Below are 18,427 nucleotides of genomic sequence, written 5' to 3'. Positions count from 1 at the left end.
GATGATGATAAGAGTAATAGTAGTAGTAATAATAATATTAATAATAATGCCATTTTTCTTAAAGAATTTTTTAAAATTATTAAGTAATACTTCAGGGAATATTTCACATCATAGGAAAGGATTCCTGATGATGGAAATACCACAGTATTATCTATATTTTAGTAGTTTCACTAAATTCATTCATTAATATAAAGTCAATATCTTTCTCTTACAACCCCTGTGTAACTTATGTACTTTAATTTGTTCTCAATAAATATATTTATTTTAGGCATCTGGGGCCAAGCAGTGCCTCTCTACTGCAACATAATCACTATCATATCTCTGAAATACAGCAAAAGCCACGTTAATCTGTTCCTTAAGGGGAAAAAAAAGAATGACCAGTTGAGGAGCTGTAAATATGATCCTAGTGGAATAGTGTATCAGGAAACACAGCTTCCCTTTTTCATCACCCTTAAGCCTCACATGATTTAACATCTCGTGTTCTCTGGAATAAACATGGGGAAGTACTTAGTGAAAATTGAAAGATTCTGGCAGATGATTCAGCTATTTAGCCAAAATGCAGGATGATTGCATCGATAGAAGGCCCTAGAGCAGCCCAGAGAGAATTCTGGGGAAAGTCCACAGGGCTTTGTTCTGTGGCCAGTGAGAACCAACAAATATTGCAGAGTTAAAGACAACCAGCTCCATCCAGTTTCTGCCAGTCTTCACTAGCTTTTTCCATGTTTTACCCAGTCCTTCCTCAATCTGCATGTTTATTGCTGGTCATTCTAGCTCCATTTTCCTGTGTTTGGCAAGTCAGAGAAGCTGTCATACTTGAATGTCAGCCCATTCTTTGAACTTAGCCTTGCTTTGAGCAAGAGATTGGCCCAGCTGAACTCCAACTGTCCCTTCCAGGCTAAACACTTAGAATATTCTATGGTTCTCCATATTTCCCAATCTTGGATCCAGGGTGCTAAAAGAGAGGGTCTCTGATTGAACAAATCACCATCTGGATCTTAAATTTCTTCCACAGTACTTCTCAGAGAGAAAGAGAAGCTTTTTTAATCTCATCTCCTTATTATACCATATTGAATATGGGATGAGTCCTGCCCACACACCAGAGGCAAGCATAGGTAATAATCAAAGTTATTTAAAAACCCCCGCATTACCACAAAAGCTGAAAGCTATCTCATCCACTAAGGCCAAATCTGGAATCCATTCATGCTACTAATAGAAATCAGTCTGAATTTCTTTATAAAAGTGAAGTTAGAAATGTACACTACATAACATATTGCATATTAAATATATATTAATAGTCTTATTGATACTTTAATAGTTTTTATATAATGGACTTTTATAAGTCTTTACTTGCAACAACTCCACTCCTTACCTGCAAATGGAAACAAGTAAAATTAGTATGGCTTACATTGGATTGAATAATTGCTTCACTTATCAATCTTTTAACATAATTATAAGTAGGAAATCAGTGAGGGAATTTATTTTTAATGAACTATCTCTAGGAAAAGCTCTTATGCACTTTCTTTGAAAATCTTGTAGAAAACATAAAATCAATACTGATAAACTTTGCAGTTGGCAGGGAGTTTGGTCCATGTCACTGAATAGATACGACATTACTGATAAAGAGCAGTATGGAATGCTTAATAAACTAAGCATCAGCAAACAGGGAGTGTTTGTATCCAGTCATTGCAAATTAATTCCTGAGACAGAGTAAGGAATGCCACCCAAACTTGTAAAAGTAATCATTATGTATAATCACCTGAGCATAACATCACAATGAAAAAAGCCAGTTCAGCAAAACTTCTTAAAACTAAAGTTTTTGGTTTTGTTTTTCTTAGTAAGATGCCATTGGTAAACTATTTTATTGCACTTTTTATTAATGCTAAGAAAATCAATTAGGTCCTGTTCCAGATTGTCTTTCCCTGCTTCTTCATACTTGTACGTCCATCTTATTTTTCCATTTTTTTCCAATTTACTTCAAAATTGTGGCACTTCCATATACTATGCAAAGATCAAGCATCTTGTAGATGTCTTATTTTTAACTAAAGTTTCTCTCTTTTTTTAGACCTGAAATATGGGATTCCTATTGGATTTTTCATACAGTTCTTCATTAGCAAAATGTCCAAGTGCAAGGTAGATGGAAAGATGTTTCCTTACTACCTAACTCCTAGAATAGATCTCATTTCCTGTGCAGACAACTAGACATGTAATTTCAGGATTTATTTCCTGTGAGGAATCTTGCAAGTTGTTAATTAAAAGCTTGTAAAAATTAAAGGACTTTGCTTGGGAAAAGTAGTCTGAAACAGCTGAAAGGATAGAAACCAGCTAGTGAAGAATTAGACATTCAGAAAAGATGTTTTGGGTCACTCAAAGAGTACTGGTAGGAGCTGTGTTGGGTGATCCTTTATTCAGCAGATAGGAGGCACAGCCCCTGACCCACAGCTCTCTGGGTATCAGTCTATTAGCTGTAAAACTGCTTCAAAGACATTTGTGGTCACCATGAGTAAACATTTACCTGAAGCAGCTGCAGCCATCCTCTGTGTCAACATGGATAACAGCAGTGTAATGGAGAACTCTCTTTGGTTTCTTCCAATTGTGCAGGCTGCCTTCATTCCTCTGGAAAATGCCTGAGTTAGGCAGGTCCTCCTGCAGTGGAGACAGACCCCTCCTTCCCGAGGTGCTGATGGAGAGACATTTCCAGTGGCTGTGGGTTCTGAGCAAGTGGAGGAAGGGTCAGGGCAGAAAGCTGGAGATCTACAGCCTAACCCAGCAACCTGCTGGGAGGAGCAAAGCACAGACAAATGGGCTGCAGATGGAATGGGATGGAAATCTGAGGACTAGCAGGGACTATACAGAGCTTTTTATAACTCAGGGAGTCACTGATTTCACTGGAAACAAGGACCTCTAATGTAGGGACATCATGAGCAGGGTAAGCTGTTCCAAAGTTTCTTTGATTTTTACATTTTCCAGTTAATGATTTCACATCTTTCCTATTTGAAAACATATGTATTTTAGTTCTATTATGATAAAGCTCAGTGGTTTGGGTTTTTGCTTGGTGTTATATATAACCAAGCCTTTGGAGCTGTTATAAGAAGAAGTCTAGGCAGGTCTAGATAAAATCGTTGGCCAGCCTGGGATCAAGCTTATGTGGGAAGAAAACACCAAATCAAAACCTGCTATATTGTCACAAAATAGAAGGTAATTTCTTCACCACTTCGCTATATCCTTTGCCTTGCAGATTAAAGGCTTGAATTCTGGAACTAAGAACTGAAGTTTCTTTTTCTTCTGAACTGATAATCATTTCTGTGGCTATTTAACTGTGAGTTAGTAATGAAAATCAAAAATCACACAATAAATCTAGGGATTTCAGAGATTTTTACAGAAAAAAAAAGTTCTACTGCACCAGTTCTAAAATTTGGAGTGATAAAGACAAAAATAATATGCATTAATAAAATTATGAAGTCAGAAGGAAAGAGACTCAAATTGAAATACACTGCTATCACTTTCTCTTTTGCAACTTAAAACTATGAAATTTATATTTGGGGGAAAAAACAGAGATATCATAGAAATAAAAAATAATAGTGGTTTAGAATGCAGTATAATATGGAAATAATAATTTTGTTTCTTGAAAATAATGTTGCAAATTTAAAAAAAAAAACCCACAGATTTGGGAACGAAAAATTAATGCCTCTGAAATTTTTCAGGTGGAGGATCAGGCCTAGTCTCTAGAGAGTGAATATTAATTCTGAAGTACTTAAAAGCTTTTTATTTTTTTCTCCTCTCTGTTGTCTGAAAGATAAAGAATTGCAGTATAATAACATATATACTTTTGTCACTAAATTTAAATGCATTTATTGCAGCTTACTGGTATAGAATTGCAATTCAGTTACATTCCTAACTTGTTCCTTCAAGGAAAGGGACGAATAAAAAATCATCACTTGTGTTTCTACAGAGCTACCCATTTTTATTCATTAATATGTGATAGCTACTTGCACACTGGTTTTGTTTTTTTACTATTTGCCTCAACAGTAAATAAGCTTTACCAGATTAGGGAGAATTATAGGTATTTGCCATGTCTCCTATTTAAGGTCTTTTTATATGGCAGAACACACAACTTTCAGAACATTCATCGGGGAAAAAGTTGTTCTGTGGAGAGTCCGAAAACAATTCTTTTGTTTTCTCTTGCATAATGATTTTATTTTCAAATTGCAGCAATTATTTCTGAATTACTAACTTCTGAGTAGATAGAAATAGATAGATTTTTAATTAGAATGGATTTGTAATTTGTTTTCTCTATCCTATGAGCCTTAAAGCTTTTAAAAAAATTCACCAAAGAGGACATCTGTTGAGAAGTAGAGCAACTTAATCTAGAACTGTTGGTTGCCTTACAGATCAAAAACTTTTTGATGGTATGAAAAGCAAAGGCCTGCTTATAACAGGGTAAATTACTTCTGGCTCCATGTTATGAGAGACATCTAATATTTATGCTTGCTAAATATTAGGTGATCCTGCTAAAGGTTAGATGGTCAGTAGGTATTTTGTCTAGAACATGAATAGAAATTTTATCTGAGATCTGACTTACTATGTTTTTTTACCCGTTAATTGTTCAATACATTCTGGAAGTGTAGCTACTTTACACAAAAATGGTGTTAGAGAATTGCCATTAACCAATGAAAACACCCTTTGATAAAAGGCTCCCCTTTGATAAAAGTCAGCCCAGGACAGGGTCTAATTTGAATTAACCTCCTCCGTTCTTTTCCTGTGAAGTAGACTTTTTGTTGTTGATCTCTGTGACATGAATTATACTCTTTAAATTATCTTGTTAAGGTTAAAAAATACAATTTTATAAAATAGAACACCAGGGGAAATTTCCTCTTCAAGACATTTCCAATCCTATCGGATTGGGATTATACACCAGTAAACCTGTAGGGTGACTGGGCAAAGAGCATACAGATCTACCCTTAGTGTAATTTTATTTATCTGTTCTTTGGGGAAACCCAAGGAGAAAGCATCATGACCATCACAGATTAATTGTGCTGTTCATCCAGATTCCTTCAGCCAGCTATGTTCTTCAGGCATAAATTCAGTTTTTGTCTTGTTATCAAATGAGGATACTGAGGTATGAGGGTAGACTGAGGAAGAAGACAGTTTATGGATTCAAAGGCTACATCCAATATTGTTTTCTTACACAGTAAGTTCTGATTTTAAATAAAGAGGGACATACATGCAATGTACCCTCGCATGTCTTTCTAAAAATGCTAATTTTTAAGGTCCACAAAGTGCTTCACGGTTGTCAGCACCATAATTTCCTCTGTTTAACTTGTCATGTTTATGTAGTGTTCCAATTTTCTCAGTATTGAGGGGCTTATTTCCATTATGTTGGACATGTCATCTAACTCCAGTCTGAAACCAATTTGTGTTCCTCTGAGAGACATAGCAATGTCACAGGGAAAAAAACTATTCACAGTTTTTCTTCCTTTTCCTTGTAATACATTCATTGAATACTTATCACTTCCCAACTATCTTGTCAGGATCCTTTTTCAGCATCATTTTTTAGTGTTCTGTTCATTAAATTTTTAAAGTACTGAGCAGGACTACATGTGACCAGCACATAATCTAAACATCATAAAATTCACATCAATACTGTTCCTCTCTCACTAGACTTCAGGACACAGCTGTTCTTTATGTTAATTGCTCAACTCCAGACTTTCAGGAATTCATAAAAAATTGCATTTCTTAATGGGTTTTTTTGCAAGCCAGGTCATCTTGATCAATTTATCATGCTTTATACTCTTCACTATTCTGTACTGTAATAATATCCTGCCCATCGATCATTATTACTCTCACATTTTTTCTTTCAGGCTCCTGTGGTCTTATGGTTTACCATTTGAACTTCATGTCATTTTAACCAGTATAATTTAAAATACTAAAATGATCAGTACAGCTTTTACTAATTCAGTTTTGTTCTTGATAAACAAGTTGTATACTGAGAATTACCTCCTGAATGGGAATGGGAATGGGAAAGCAAAGACATTTATCTCTACTAGGTACATGTCATAGTGGACAATATCAAATCTTCAGTAGCTCAAAGCAAAGCATCCTATCTGGAGGCTCAACCAGGGAACTGCACATTTAGAACATAGCTGTTCTTTTCACTGTTTTGTTACCCTTTGTACATGGGCCTTCCATTAACATCCCTTGCTAAATATTCTGCTTTTCAACACTAAATGTTGTATTTTCACATCTAAGACTTAACCATGTAAACCTTGGTCTTGTGATAAGTTTTGCTTCTTCAGCTGGTCTTCTCTTTCACAGTCTCCAACTGTTTGTCTGTTATACCTGAAGCCCTGTAGCCAGAAATAAACTCATCTGCTAAGCTGGTGTGAAAGAGCAGGAAATTGGAAATTAATTACTCCTTTGAATAATATCTGGATCCAAAGCATCAAAGAATCATGCTATTGCTTATCCCAGCTTTCACCACTGTGGCCGTGGCATGATAACCTTTTTATTATATTGTCATTCAGTGTTTGTCATTCCACCATGTGGTATGAAAATGAGTCTATTATAAGTAACACCTGAGCTCCTGACACTTCCCATTTCCACAGAACAGATTTCAAAAGCAAATTAATAAAACTTAGAACCATGCAGACAGCTTGATGCATATTAAACACAAAATACTGAAGTTACTACTGTGTAATTTAATAATGACAAGCAGTCAGAGGAAGCCAGGAGGTTAAGTCTCATTAATTACACTTACTTGTTGCTTTATGATGAACTTTTGTCCAGTGCTCCCAAATCTCAACGAAATCAGGAGGAGGGAGACTCTGAGCTCATTAGCAACAAACAGGGCCATCTGAGATGCACTGCCATACCAAGAAATCTTCACTGGAATGGCAAAGTAAGAACGACAACTGAAGCTCTGAAGTCTTCCATAGAGTCTATGTCATATCTGCCAATCTAGGACAGATTTCTGAATAACATTAGGTATGGCACCCTGGATACTAGACCTGTGTTTCTGCATCTGTCTTAAGTTCCTAGTTCACAGACTATGACATGAAAATTTACTTGTCTGAATATCAATATCTAAATCTGGAATATGTGCTTGTGTGTCTGTTATAACTGGTGGGGACTTTATTTAACTGCTGACATATAGGCATCCTATTCTGTTGAGATACCCGTGAATTTCCATCTCACTTCCCACTGAAGGTCCTTTTGTCACAGTTGGCAACACTAGGAGGATGCACATGCAAGCAAAAGAATGGATTTATTATTGTATGTTTTTCCCCCACACTTGCTGAATACATTTAGTGAATGTATTTTCAGGAAGAGGACTTTAGGACGCTGTATTAAAACAACTTATGCGCCATCTACATTTTAACAGAAAATATTTGGAACGTGCCTTGATATTCATCAACGTGGCATACTATAATGCAATGTGAGATTTCTTTATTTGGCTTAGAAAGTGTTAAAGCTTAAATGGGAGCAGAATCTAAACACATGAAAGAGCAGGAGAGTTTTAGGCAGAGTTTCTGACTGTCAGAGAGCTCTGAAAATATGATGCAGTATTCCTGAAAAGTTCTTGAGGTTTAAATTAGCTTTCACTAAAACCAGGCTGAGTTGTCAGACGTGTTCTTAGCAAGCATACAAAGTCGTTATGGGTATGGCAGCACTTGAAGACCTTTCTAGAAGCAACAGCCACAAGCTGTCAGGGGTCTCAAATCTCAATTTATATTCCAAATGATGTTGCTGGTTCTGTGTGTATGACACATACCAGGCTTTTCACCTTGCTGGGTTTGCTCTGCTCAGGAAGAGTTGCATTCAACAATATGTTTTTTGCCCGAGACAAGGCATTGCTTTCATTACCAGTTCTCACAGCATTAGAGCAGTACAGTCAAGAGTGTAATTGCTAGTCTGGTGAGAGAACCAGTGGCACTGTCTTTAGCAGCAGTCATTGGACAACACACATGAGAAAACCTGGAGATTCTTCAGGGAAAATTTCCCTTCAGCCAAACTAAAGGTTCTTTTTCATCTCCGTACAAAACTATACCCTTGACCTTTTCAAAATGTTTATTAAATCAGCAACCTGTGAGCAAACTCCTGAGATGTCTTGCTCATCGTGTATGACTACCTATGCATACAGACTTTGGTAATTGGCTTAGTATTTATATAAAAATACATATTCTTAGACTTCAGAGAGGAAAATAACAGTTCATCCAATACTACCTGCATCTCCAAATCAAAAACCAGGATATGAAGCTAAGGATTTGAACTTTTAGTAGAAACTTCTGTCATAAAAAGAGACAAAGCTCTTCCTCAATTCCGTAAGATAACTTTTTCTACTCCAGGTCAAGTGGTTCCAGTAAAATCTGTTCTGCAACAGCATTTTCTCTATTCCAAGCCATGATTGTCCTTCACATAACAGAGTTTGCTATCAGCAAGGAAATTCTGGTAATTGGTGTCTGAAAAGAGAAGACACTTTATGTAAAAATGAGACATTCTATAGGTGTTTAGCATCTAACTTTGCCCTTGCAAAATAATTCATTCTTGCTGACCACATACAAAGTTTGTTCCAAAAATGTATTTTTCATCTCCGCAAATTGAGATTTTTATTAATTTTTCAACGTCTAGTATATTTACACACCAGAAACTGTCACTAACTGTTGTATTTGCCTCTGCATTGTTTTAGATATGATGCAAAAATTCTCTGCCTCACGTCCAGATTAATTAGAAGGACATGGTACTTGTTGGGTTTTTTCCCTGGTTTCATAAATTATTTTAAATCTCTGACTGATAAGCAATTCACAGAGCTGTAGCACCCAAGGAAAATAAATACCTGTATATCCATTAGAATGCAAATTAACTCATTACTATGCCAGCTTCTGACCTTTTCTGATGGCTGTATTCTTACTAACAGAGACTCTTTGCTATTCATGAAAGTGAAATTTAATGGTAGCTTGAGATGCTCTGGTGTATTTTAGATTACATTCTGATACACTCAGGTGACTGGTGAGGGTTCTAGCTTGAACAGCAAATACTTTTAGCATTCATGACTTTGAATAGCTATCCTTTTTCTAATTATTTGTGAAGATTTGAATATTGCTGAAAATTTGTTGCTTAAGCAAGCTAGGTCAGTGAAACTACAGGAACTGTACAAAAAGTGCTCCTATGTTTAAAAAGCTGAATATTGATGGTGCCTGATCTCACAGTCATTTAAGCTTTTGTATCAGCTCTATAAACATAGAAACTTAGAATCACAGAATCATGAAAAGATTTCAATTTGCAAATACCTTAAGATCATCAAGGCAAGCCATTAACCCAAAGCTGCAAAGTCCCTCACTAAACTATGTCCTGAAGTACCACATCTACATATCTTTTAAATACCTCCAGGGATAGTGACTCAATCAGCTCTCTGGGCAGCATGTTCCACTGCTTGGCAATCCATTAGGTGGAGAAATTTTTCCAAATATACAATCTAAACATCCTCTGGGAAACTTTTTTTCTTGTTATATCTCTTGTTACTTGGGAAAAAAGATCAACCTTCACTTCACCACAGCCTCCTACCTGCAATGTGTAGAGCAAAAAGGTCCCCCTGAACCTCCCTTTCTCCAGGTTAAACACCTCCAGCTCCTCAGCTGCTCCTCATCAGACTTGGGCTCCAGATCCTTCACTGGCTTTGTGCAAGCCCTTCTCTGGACCCATTCGAGCACCTCAATATCTTTCTTGTCCTGAGAGGTCCAAAATTGATTCAAGGTGGGGTCTCACCATTGCTGAGTAGAGGGGAAGGTCACTGCCCTGGCCCTGCTGGCCACACTATTGCTGATACAAGCCAGGATGCTGGTGACTGTAAGACTTCTCCTAGCTGCTTATAGAATATTTCATGGGCCTATTCATCCTGGTTGGGTGGTCTACAAAAGACTCCCACCATGTTTTCTGTCTAGTTGGCCGTTCCCCTGATTCTTAAACATTCAACCCTGTCATCACATCACTAAGCTCCAGACAATCAAGACAGCCCCTAACATACAGAACTGTCCCACCACCTCTCATTCCCTGCCTGTGTCTTCTGAAGAGTTTATAGTCATCTAGTGCAGCAGTCCAGTCATGGGAGCCATCCCACCACCTTTCTGATGGCAGCTGTATCATAGCTTTCCTGAGGTACCAAGACCTGTGCTTCCAGCTCTTCCTGTTTGTTGCCTGTGCTGTGTGCAGGGGTGTGGACATTCTCCAGCTGGGCTATTGATCCTGCCACCTTTCTGTGGGGAGAAGCCCTAATTCATGTGTGACCATTGCCAGCTGCTTTCATGGTTTCTAGCACATCAGTAACCCTCATGTCTCTGCTGCTGCATGGATCTCCATCCTCCACTGAGACAGCAGACCAGAGGACATTGCTAGCACACTGTCCCTCAAACAGTGACATGCAGCCTCAGGGTTACCTCTAGCAAGCCTGGTTTTATGCCTTACCCCTTTCAAATCTGGTTTAAATCTCTTTCAGTGAGTCCTGTTAACTCCTGTGCATAGATTCCTGTTAACTCCTGTGCATAGATTCCCCACTATGAGACAGCTGTACCCTATCTGTTTCCTGAAGTCCTGGTGTTCTCTAAACTAACCCACAATCAAAAAACCAAAACCCACACTTGTGCTGGTGGCACCAGGCTCAGAGCCAAGGATTGATCTGATGGTTCTTCCCATTTCTTCTGTCGTAATCTTCCACAACTGTAAAAATAGAGGAGAACACTACCTGTGCTTCTGATCCCTTACCCACTCATCCCAAGGCCCTGAAGTCTCTCTTGATTTCCCTGTAACCACTGCCTACCTGAGAAATGAATAATAGGGCTGTGTCAGGGTAGGAAGCTTTCTCTTTGTATCTTTGACCAAGGCTGCAGGGAGCAACAGGCTTCCATGAGAAGTGGGTCTGGGCTGCATATTGGCCCTTCTGTTCCCTTCAGAAGGGGGGTTCCTGTGACAATGACCCATGTCTGTTTTGGAAGGCAGCTTTGGCACAGGGAGCAGGCCAACTTGACAACAGCATCCCACCCATGCAGGATGAAGCACCACTCTTGTTATGTTTGGTTCCACTTGCAGAGCCTCATACCTGTCATGCCCTGGGGACACCTGGGGAGGTGAAGCTGTCCCAGAGCACACATGCACTGGGCAGGCTCTTGTCAGCACTGCCACCAATCCTTTAAGGCACTGTGTTCAGCCAGGGGGAGAGGATAACAAATTCTGTCTGTCATGTGCCTGGTCTATCTGGGGAGCCTGTCCCAGGGCAGACAGAAAATGAAGCTTAGAGCGCAGTACTAATAACACCAAGGTCATGGGCTCAATCCATTCACTTAAGAGCTGGACTCAGTCATCCCTGTAGGTCTGTTCCAACCCAGAATATTCTGAGATTCCAGTAGTCTGATACTCTTACACTCTCCCTGATTACTCGCTTCCTCCCAGAGGTGTCACTGAGCACAGGAGCTCCTCACTGTGCCAGCAGTCCTGGCACAAGGGCAGTGCAAATCCTGGCACCAGGATGGCAGCGTGCTCCCACTGGAGCTCCACCTGGGCAGCTCATGGTGGGTGCACAGCTAGAGAGGCCATGTCTTTCTTCCTGTATCTGGCAGGTTTCAGCACCTTTCCTGTGTGCCCTGCTGTGCTGGCTGCCACCAGACTGATACATCATGCCCTTGGTGCCACACCACGCCCTGTGTGCCCACCCTGCTGATGGTGCTCCTGGCCCCTAGAGATCCCTACAGGCTTCTTTTATGCTTTGGAGGAAGGCTTGGCCCATTGCTCCTGGTCCTGTGAGCTGCTGTGGCATGAGCTGTAGGCTGCTGTTGTCTCTCCTCTGAGCTTCCCAAGTTCAGAGAGCTCCCCTCACTGGAGCACTCCACAGCCGATCGTGTCATCACCAGAGCCACTCGCCTCAGCAGCTTCAGTAGGATGAGACCAGCTACATTTCCCTAAGGTCCTCCTCTACCTCCACATCATTTCTGATAAACTTGTGTCTCACACTTTATGCAACATGTCAAGTATTCTGAATCTCTGAAGAGCTGAAATAAAGACTTGGACTCATGATGCCCCCAAGTCATCTGGAGTAGAGATAAGCTAGACAGGGTGGCACCCCAGTGGGGTAAAGAGCTAGCTGACCTTTTGAACAGTCCCTGCTTTTTGCCCATACCTTCATAAATTGTCTGTAGACAGGAAGGTATTCATTATTTGGGATCACTTTTCATATGTGTAGTAGGCCAAAGAGTGAAAACAGTGATGATTTAAACTGGAGCACTACTTCTGTTGCAGTTTCACTTGGGTTGAGATCAGGGGCAGTCGAGTAGTGGAGCATAAAGCAAAATGCCAGCACAAGCAACTACTGAGAATCAGTTTATACCATCGTGAATCTTTTTTCAGGAAAAGCTGGGTTTAGTAACATCTGAGCATATGTATATAGCCATAAAGAAGACAGAAGTATTTCTCAGTGTTATTAATGTGAACCTGCATTTGATACAACAGCTGATGACTGTAACCAGCCTTCATCCTCGTTCAACACAGTGCTGTATCAGTTATTGCCATTGCTGCTTGTGTGCAGCCTGCTGCAAGAGAAAAGCCACTAGCTCTAAACATTTGAAGTGTTGTGGCCTGATCAAAGTTATTGGGTCATTCATCTCACTCTGATGTGGGATGGGTTGATTTTTGGCCCATTGCATCAGGTGCCATCCCAGCTAAAGACCAAATGGATCCTCCACAGCATGGCACCATCACTCTGAAGGACAGCTGACAGCAGGACTAGCTAACTATGCTTGAAGAGCTAGAGCTCCCAGTCTTCTTACATCTACTCTTTATTTCAAGGTAAATCAACTTTTTGTTGTTGCTAGAGTAAGAGCTCAATATTTAGAGCTGTTCAAAAAAGATGAACCTTTGAAAAAATATTATGTAATAAAGATTGATTTTATTAGAAATGGAATTACTAACTGCCATTCCCTATACATCATCTGATACTTTAAATGTGACATGATCAACTGAAACTTTTTATCACCTGCTTGATTTCATAAGTATTGTTTTCATTTATTTTCATTCTTTGTCTCCTTTTAGATTTTGTTTACTACAGGATATAAATTAATTTAATGTACTACTTCTCATTGATCATGTTTCTTAAAAGGGGAAAATATTTGAAGAGTTATGGAATTAATGTTATGTATTTGTTCTATATACACACAAAAAATTACCTCTCCCACAAGTATTTTCAGAATTTTAGCTGTAGGATATTTTAAATCTTAATGAGTTAGCTCAATGGTAGCATTAGTTCTGGGTACCCAATCTGATCACATCTAACATAGCTCAACAACAGGTAAACATAGAGAGGGAGAAACCAGGTGTAATGTGAATGGTAAGGAACAGTTCCCTGAACCCTGCTAAAGGGGAACACCTGAGTCTGAGCTCTCAGTGTTCTCCCCTGTCACATCCATTTGAAGTTAATGAGTATTTGATACCTTTGGAAATCGGGCCCATGTAGACAACTGATAGACATCTCAAGAATTCCAGTGAGAGAAAGAAAAAAAGCACAGGGGAAAAAAATCTACTCTTAGAGTAAATTTATACAGTAACTTTTCTAGAAAGGAAAACTTCTGCTTGAAGTGTTGTCACATGGATGTTGATAAGATGCCCATGGAGTCAGTTAATGCTCTGGGAGTGCTCATCAGCCATCTGTTCAGTGACTTCCAAGCGTCTAGGAAAGAGGAAGGTCTGTTCAGTGTTCAAGACAGCTTTGCTCAGGAAGCCATATGCAACAAGGATATTAAAGACAAAAAAAAAAGAAACCTCCCAAGAAGCCCAGTGAAAGCTACTGGGCTTTCACCCATTAAAAGTGAAAGTGTGACAAGTGATGTGGAGGGATTTTGACTTACCCTGAACGTTGCTTTAGATTAAAAGGCTTTGTGTTTGATGATGTTGAGTTCCTCCCTGCAGCACACACCATCACTGCAGAAATCAAACTGTTCCCAGTTTAATTATCCGTTCACATCTGCCACAGAGGTGAACATCATTAAAAGTCCTGTGACTTAGAATAGCCATGTTAGTTACTTATGATTCTACAAGGTGTGAAGAACTTTTCCAGGAAAAGTGAGAATAATGAATGCGGAAATGAAGCAAAAATCATCCCCATGGGAGCAGACTAATAACCAAGGGCTGGTTTTGTATTACTGACATTACGGAATTTGCCAAATTCATGATTTTTACTGGAGAAAAAAAGAAAAAACAACTGAAAAGGAAACAGATCAGAACTCTGTCTTGTAAGTGCTCTAAGTTCTGCCAGATAAGCTGCTTTTAGAAAACTAAATTTTCAACAATAAATTCTTGTGGAAGTGTAAGGCACATAATATCTATAAGAATATTTTACTACAAAAGCATACTTAACCTTGGATATAAGGAGTAGATACAATGAGTATGATGTGATTTGTCTTTTGTTACAGGACATCTTCATCAAAAAGGAGAAGTACAGTTAACTGAAGCTGGAATTTGCCTTGATCTGAAAAAAAAAAGGAAAAAAAAGTTTTTTCTTCCTAATATATTTGAATCCAAAATCTGTTTTCAGTTCATGGTGTTTTTTAGTTAAGTTACAACATAGAAACCATCACAGCTCTGATTTCCAGGGAAGAGCAGTTTGGAAGGTGGTAAATACAATTTAAAAAGCAATCCCAGAAGGAATTTTTATAGCACTGCTTTATGAGAAAATGTAATTCTCATTTTTAGAAAGCGTGATTGTCACCGTACCTCAGCTTATTTTTGTGAAATTAAATAATTAAAATGTTCATATGTGTTGGCCACCAGCTACTGTACCTTATTATAGTTTAAACAGCCAACCTTGAATAACAAATCATTATATTCACAAAACTAATTGTGCAGAAGTATATGAGGTCATGTATTTTTATTGTTGCATGCTTACATGTATTCTCCTGCTAGCACCTGGCTGAATGGTGATGGTTGCTCTTTAACAAAAGCCAGAAGCTCCACTCTCCTTTCTGAAATTGGTGCAGATTGGCTGTGGGTGCTAGTACAAGGGGTGCTAATAAAAAAGGTACAGAATCTTCAAAATAGGAGCTACAGCTTGTGGTGAGGTTATTGTGAGAAGGGGTGGCTGTCAGGCACATGGGTGAGCCAAAAGCCACTCATGGTAACAGACTGCATGAAGTATTTTTAGGTGGATCTAAGCTGACTTTTATTATTTCAAATTTTAAATATGTATGTGGACATGGAGGTGAGGAGCGTTTCTATGTAAATGTATATAATATTCAGCTACTCAAGTTTTTATGAAGACATTGCAAGTTGGACAGCAGGGGGGCTGGAAGTTTGGGGAGGGAGAAGCAGAAATATGGAGATGGAATGAGGTTGTAAGAGCTTATCCAGTATATGTTTCTAGTTAGATGTGAGTTGATCAGAAGGTTGGACAGCATTTTATTGTACTAGTAGTCACAAGAAAGCTGCATTTCTTGGAGAACAAATTTCAGCACTGTTGATAAATCAGTATCTGTATAGGAACTGATGCCAGACTGCTGGCAGCTGTCATTCAGGTGGCATCTCACTGTCCCTGGTGGGGAATGCTCATACAGCATGTGAAGAGCACCAGAAAGTCAAGGGAAAATGTGGTGTGAAGTGAGGTCCAACTAAATAAAAATCCACTTCTGCTCATTGCCTGCTGTGGATGTGGCTGCAGACAGCCAGCACTGTAGAGTGGACACTGAATATGCATTAAGGCATATTCTTCAGGTGAGATTTTTAATCCTCTACATGTAGAGGATTTGTTCCTGTATTCATGCGGAGTACTATTTAAAAGTGAAAATTAGAAGGAGGGGTGCAGCACACCCAAGAAAATGCATTTTGCTTTTATGTCTCTTCATGTGAAGTTCCTTTTACACTTGGAGTGTGCTACATATGCAGTATTCTCTTGAATTGTTGAATTTGCAGGATTTGTTGCATGTGTTTAAATATCAGTGATAATTCTATATGTTTGGTGCACAACAATTATCCATGATCAGTCTCATTTTGAATAATTGATAATGCCATATATTCTTTAAAAGTCAGTTTTACTTAGGTGGGGAAATGGTTGTTTAGTTCAGCTGTGGGTGTAGATCTTATGTGAGACAGCATTAAAATTATCAAGAAATATGTAAAAGATGTAAAGTTTGCTTAATGGAACTAGGCCTTCACTGCTTTAGCCTAGCACTTAGTCTTTGACAGAGGTGAGAGATTATCTCATCTTACATGACCTCAAGGTGTAACAGATGAAATTAAATCAGAAGAATGGATTTACTATTAGTCCCAAGGTTTGTTACCTTTAGAGATTGTTGCTTCTGTAGCATCCTTCTGTACACATATGGATCTCCAAATTTTTTTTGTTGTTTTTAATTTTCCTTTGGATTTTTTACTTCTCTGGCATCCTATATCTGTTAGTTTTCTTAACATAATTTCATGCCGTGTGAATAAATATTGCCTTCTCTTTTTTTTGAGTGTAGATGTTGTCATTTGTATGTTGCAGTCTGTGCCCATAACCTCCAAGCTAAATATAATAAGTTAATATTCTCTTTGTTTGAGCAAATAATTGATTTTTTTTAATTGAGGGGATTTTTGAAAAAATCTTGATGTATGTCCATGTTTATTTGATTTTTAAATGCTTATTATATTTTTAATTGATAGTAATTTTTTTATGATACCTCCAGCATAACTTATTTTTAGGTGGAGATAGTAAATAAATAGGGGAAAAAAACCTTTCAGTTTAATCAGGAGTAATTTTTGATGACAGGAAATTATGAGAGGTGCACCAGTATCAATGAGTAAGGAGTGTTACCTCTACCAGTATTTTCTGAACAACAAATCAGGGTAGTAAGTTGATTAGAGAAAGTTTCTAGTCTTATCTTTAGCTCAGAGCAGAAAATTACTTTTTAGCTTTCACAATTACTAGCAGTACAGAAACACAGTGAGTAATAAAAAGGTAAGCATCTGTCATCCAGTAAGTTATTTAATAGATTTTCTGCTACAGATTCTTTAATACTGGAAGTGATGTACAAGCCAGATCTATCAAGGATGCCTGTTATCTCAGCTTGAGTTTGCAGATGGAAAGAAATCTGTCCACTTGTTAATAAAGCAGTTTTTATCCAGGCACTGTAGAGTCAGTAAACATAAACCTTTCCAGGATTACTTTTTCTAATACACTTTTTTTTAAAAAAAAAGCACTATCAGCTCACACATCAGCATTACTGAATAGCCAGTGTTTCACTACAAATGGCTCAAGTGCTTTTACACTGCAAGATATTTCAGTTGAAATTAATTAGGTGTCAGGGCAGAAAATAATACCTCATTATCACAGAATTCTAGAAACCTTAAATAAATGTGCAAATATAATTCCTGTTGTGATTTGTCTATAGAAAGATACTATCCCAGTGCTTTCATAATTTAAATTTTCTTTTTAGACTCACTTTAGGAAAAGAAATAATGAAGTCAGTACTACTCTTTCAGCTGAATTCATTTTTTTGAATGAAAGAGCAGCTCTCCTAGTAGATATCTCATTTAAAGCCCCATTTCTGTTTCTGGCAAAGGAAATGAACACTCTTTGTTATTAGCTTTTAATCTTACCTAGCAAGGTCCACAGACTTTCTTTACTTGCTATTAAACAGAGAATGAGTTTATCAGTGGAAGCTGTGTTGAAAGTTGATATTTTAAAAATGTGGCCCAGTACTCTTTGTAAGGCTTCTTTTTATTTGATAGTTTGCAAAGGTTTTTAACATTGTACTGCATAAAATAGGAACAGTGTTTACAATGAGTGTTTCAAATTATTTCCTTTTATGAAAAAGACATATCTGGAGTTTTAAACATTTGTAAGCTACAAGAGTTGAAATCTAGGAAAGTCACTGAAGCAAGTTATCAATCAGTCAATAACTAAGGAAAAGGAGATAACTACGTGTGTAAAAGAGATACTCATGTATGACTTCTTGCTAAGACTGAAAACCAGGACAGTATCAAAATAAGCAGTCCTCTCTAGACTTGGCCACCTTATCTAGACTGATGAAACAGGTATTTTTCTTCAGGCTTTTCTTCTAAAAAAATCTCTTGTATTATTAGGTTTTGTTGATGGGATGTTCTGAATGCTTCTTCCTAAAGGTGCGACTGCATTTGACACATCAATACCAGGTCATTTGGTGTCTTATCCAATGTCCACCAAGACATTTGGAAGTCCTTTTGATTAGTTCTTTTAATTTCAACCTAATCCCATGCTGTTTGTAAAGTATGGCAATGATCTCAATAGCTCTACTTGCATATATGTATATATACATGTACATGTACATGTATATGTATATGCATATGTATGCATATGCATATGTATATTTCTATCTATTTTTTCTTAGAAATTATCCTTGTGTTTTGTGTTTTCACCCCTTGTGTGTAGAGAATTTTCATATCT

The 18,427-nt window shown here is 38.1% G+C and overlaps 1 protein-coding gene across 12 annotated transcripts in view; it reads left to right on the top strand.

Moving 5' to 3' along the window:
• Positions 1–18,427, top strand: part of MAGI2 (membrane associated guanylate kinase, WW and PDZ domain containing 2) — a 703,759-nt gene that overhangs the window by 595,251 nt on the left and 90,081 nt on the right. The window lies entirely within an intron of this gene.

This window comes from Sturnus vulgaris, chromosome 5 (genome assembly GCF_052056855.1).
Source record: "Sturnus vulgaris isolate bStuVul1 chromosome 5, bStuVul1.hap1, whole genome shotgun sequence".
Taxonomy (NCBI): domain Eukaryota; kingdom Metazoa; phylum Chordata; class Aves; order Passeriformes; family Sturnidae; genus Sturnus; species Sturnus vulgaris.
Note: the sequence above shows the minus strand (reverse complement) of the source record. Positions and strands in the feature narration are given on the sequence as shown.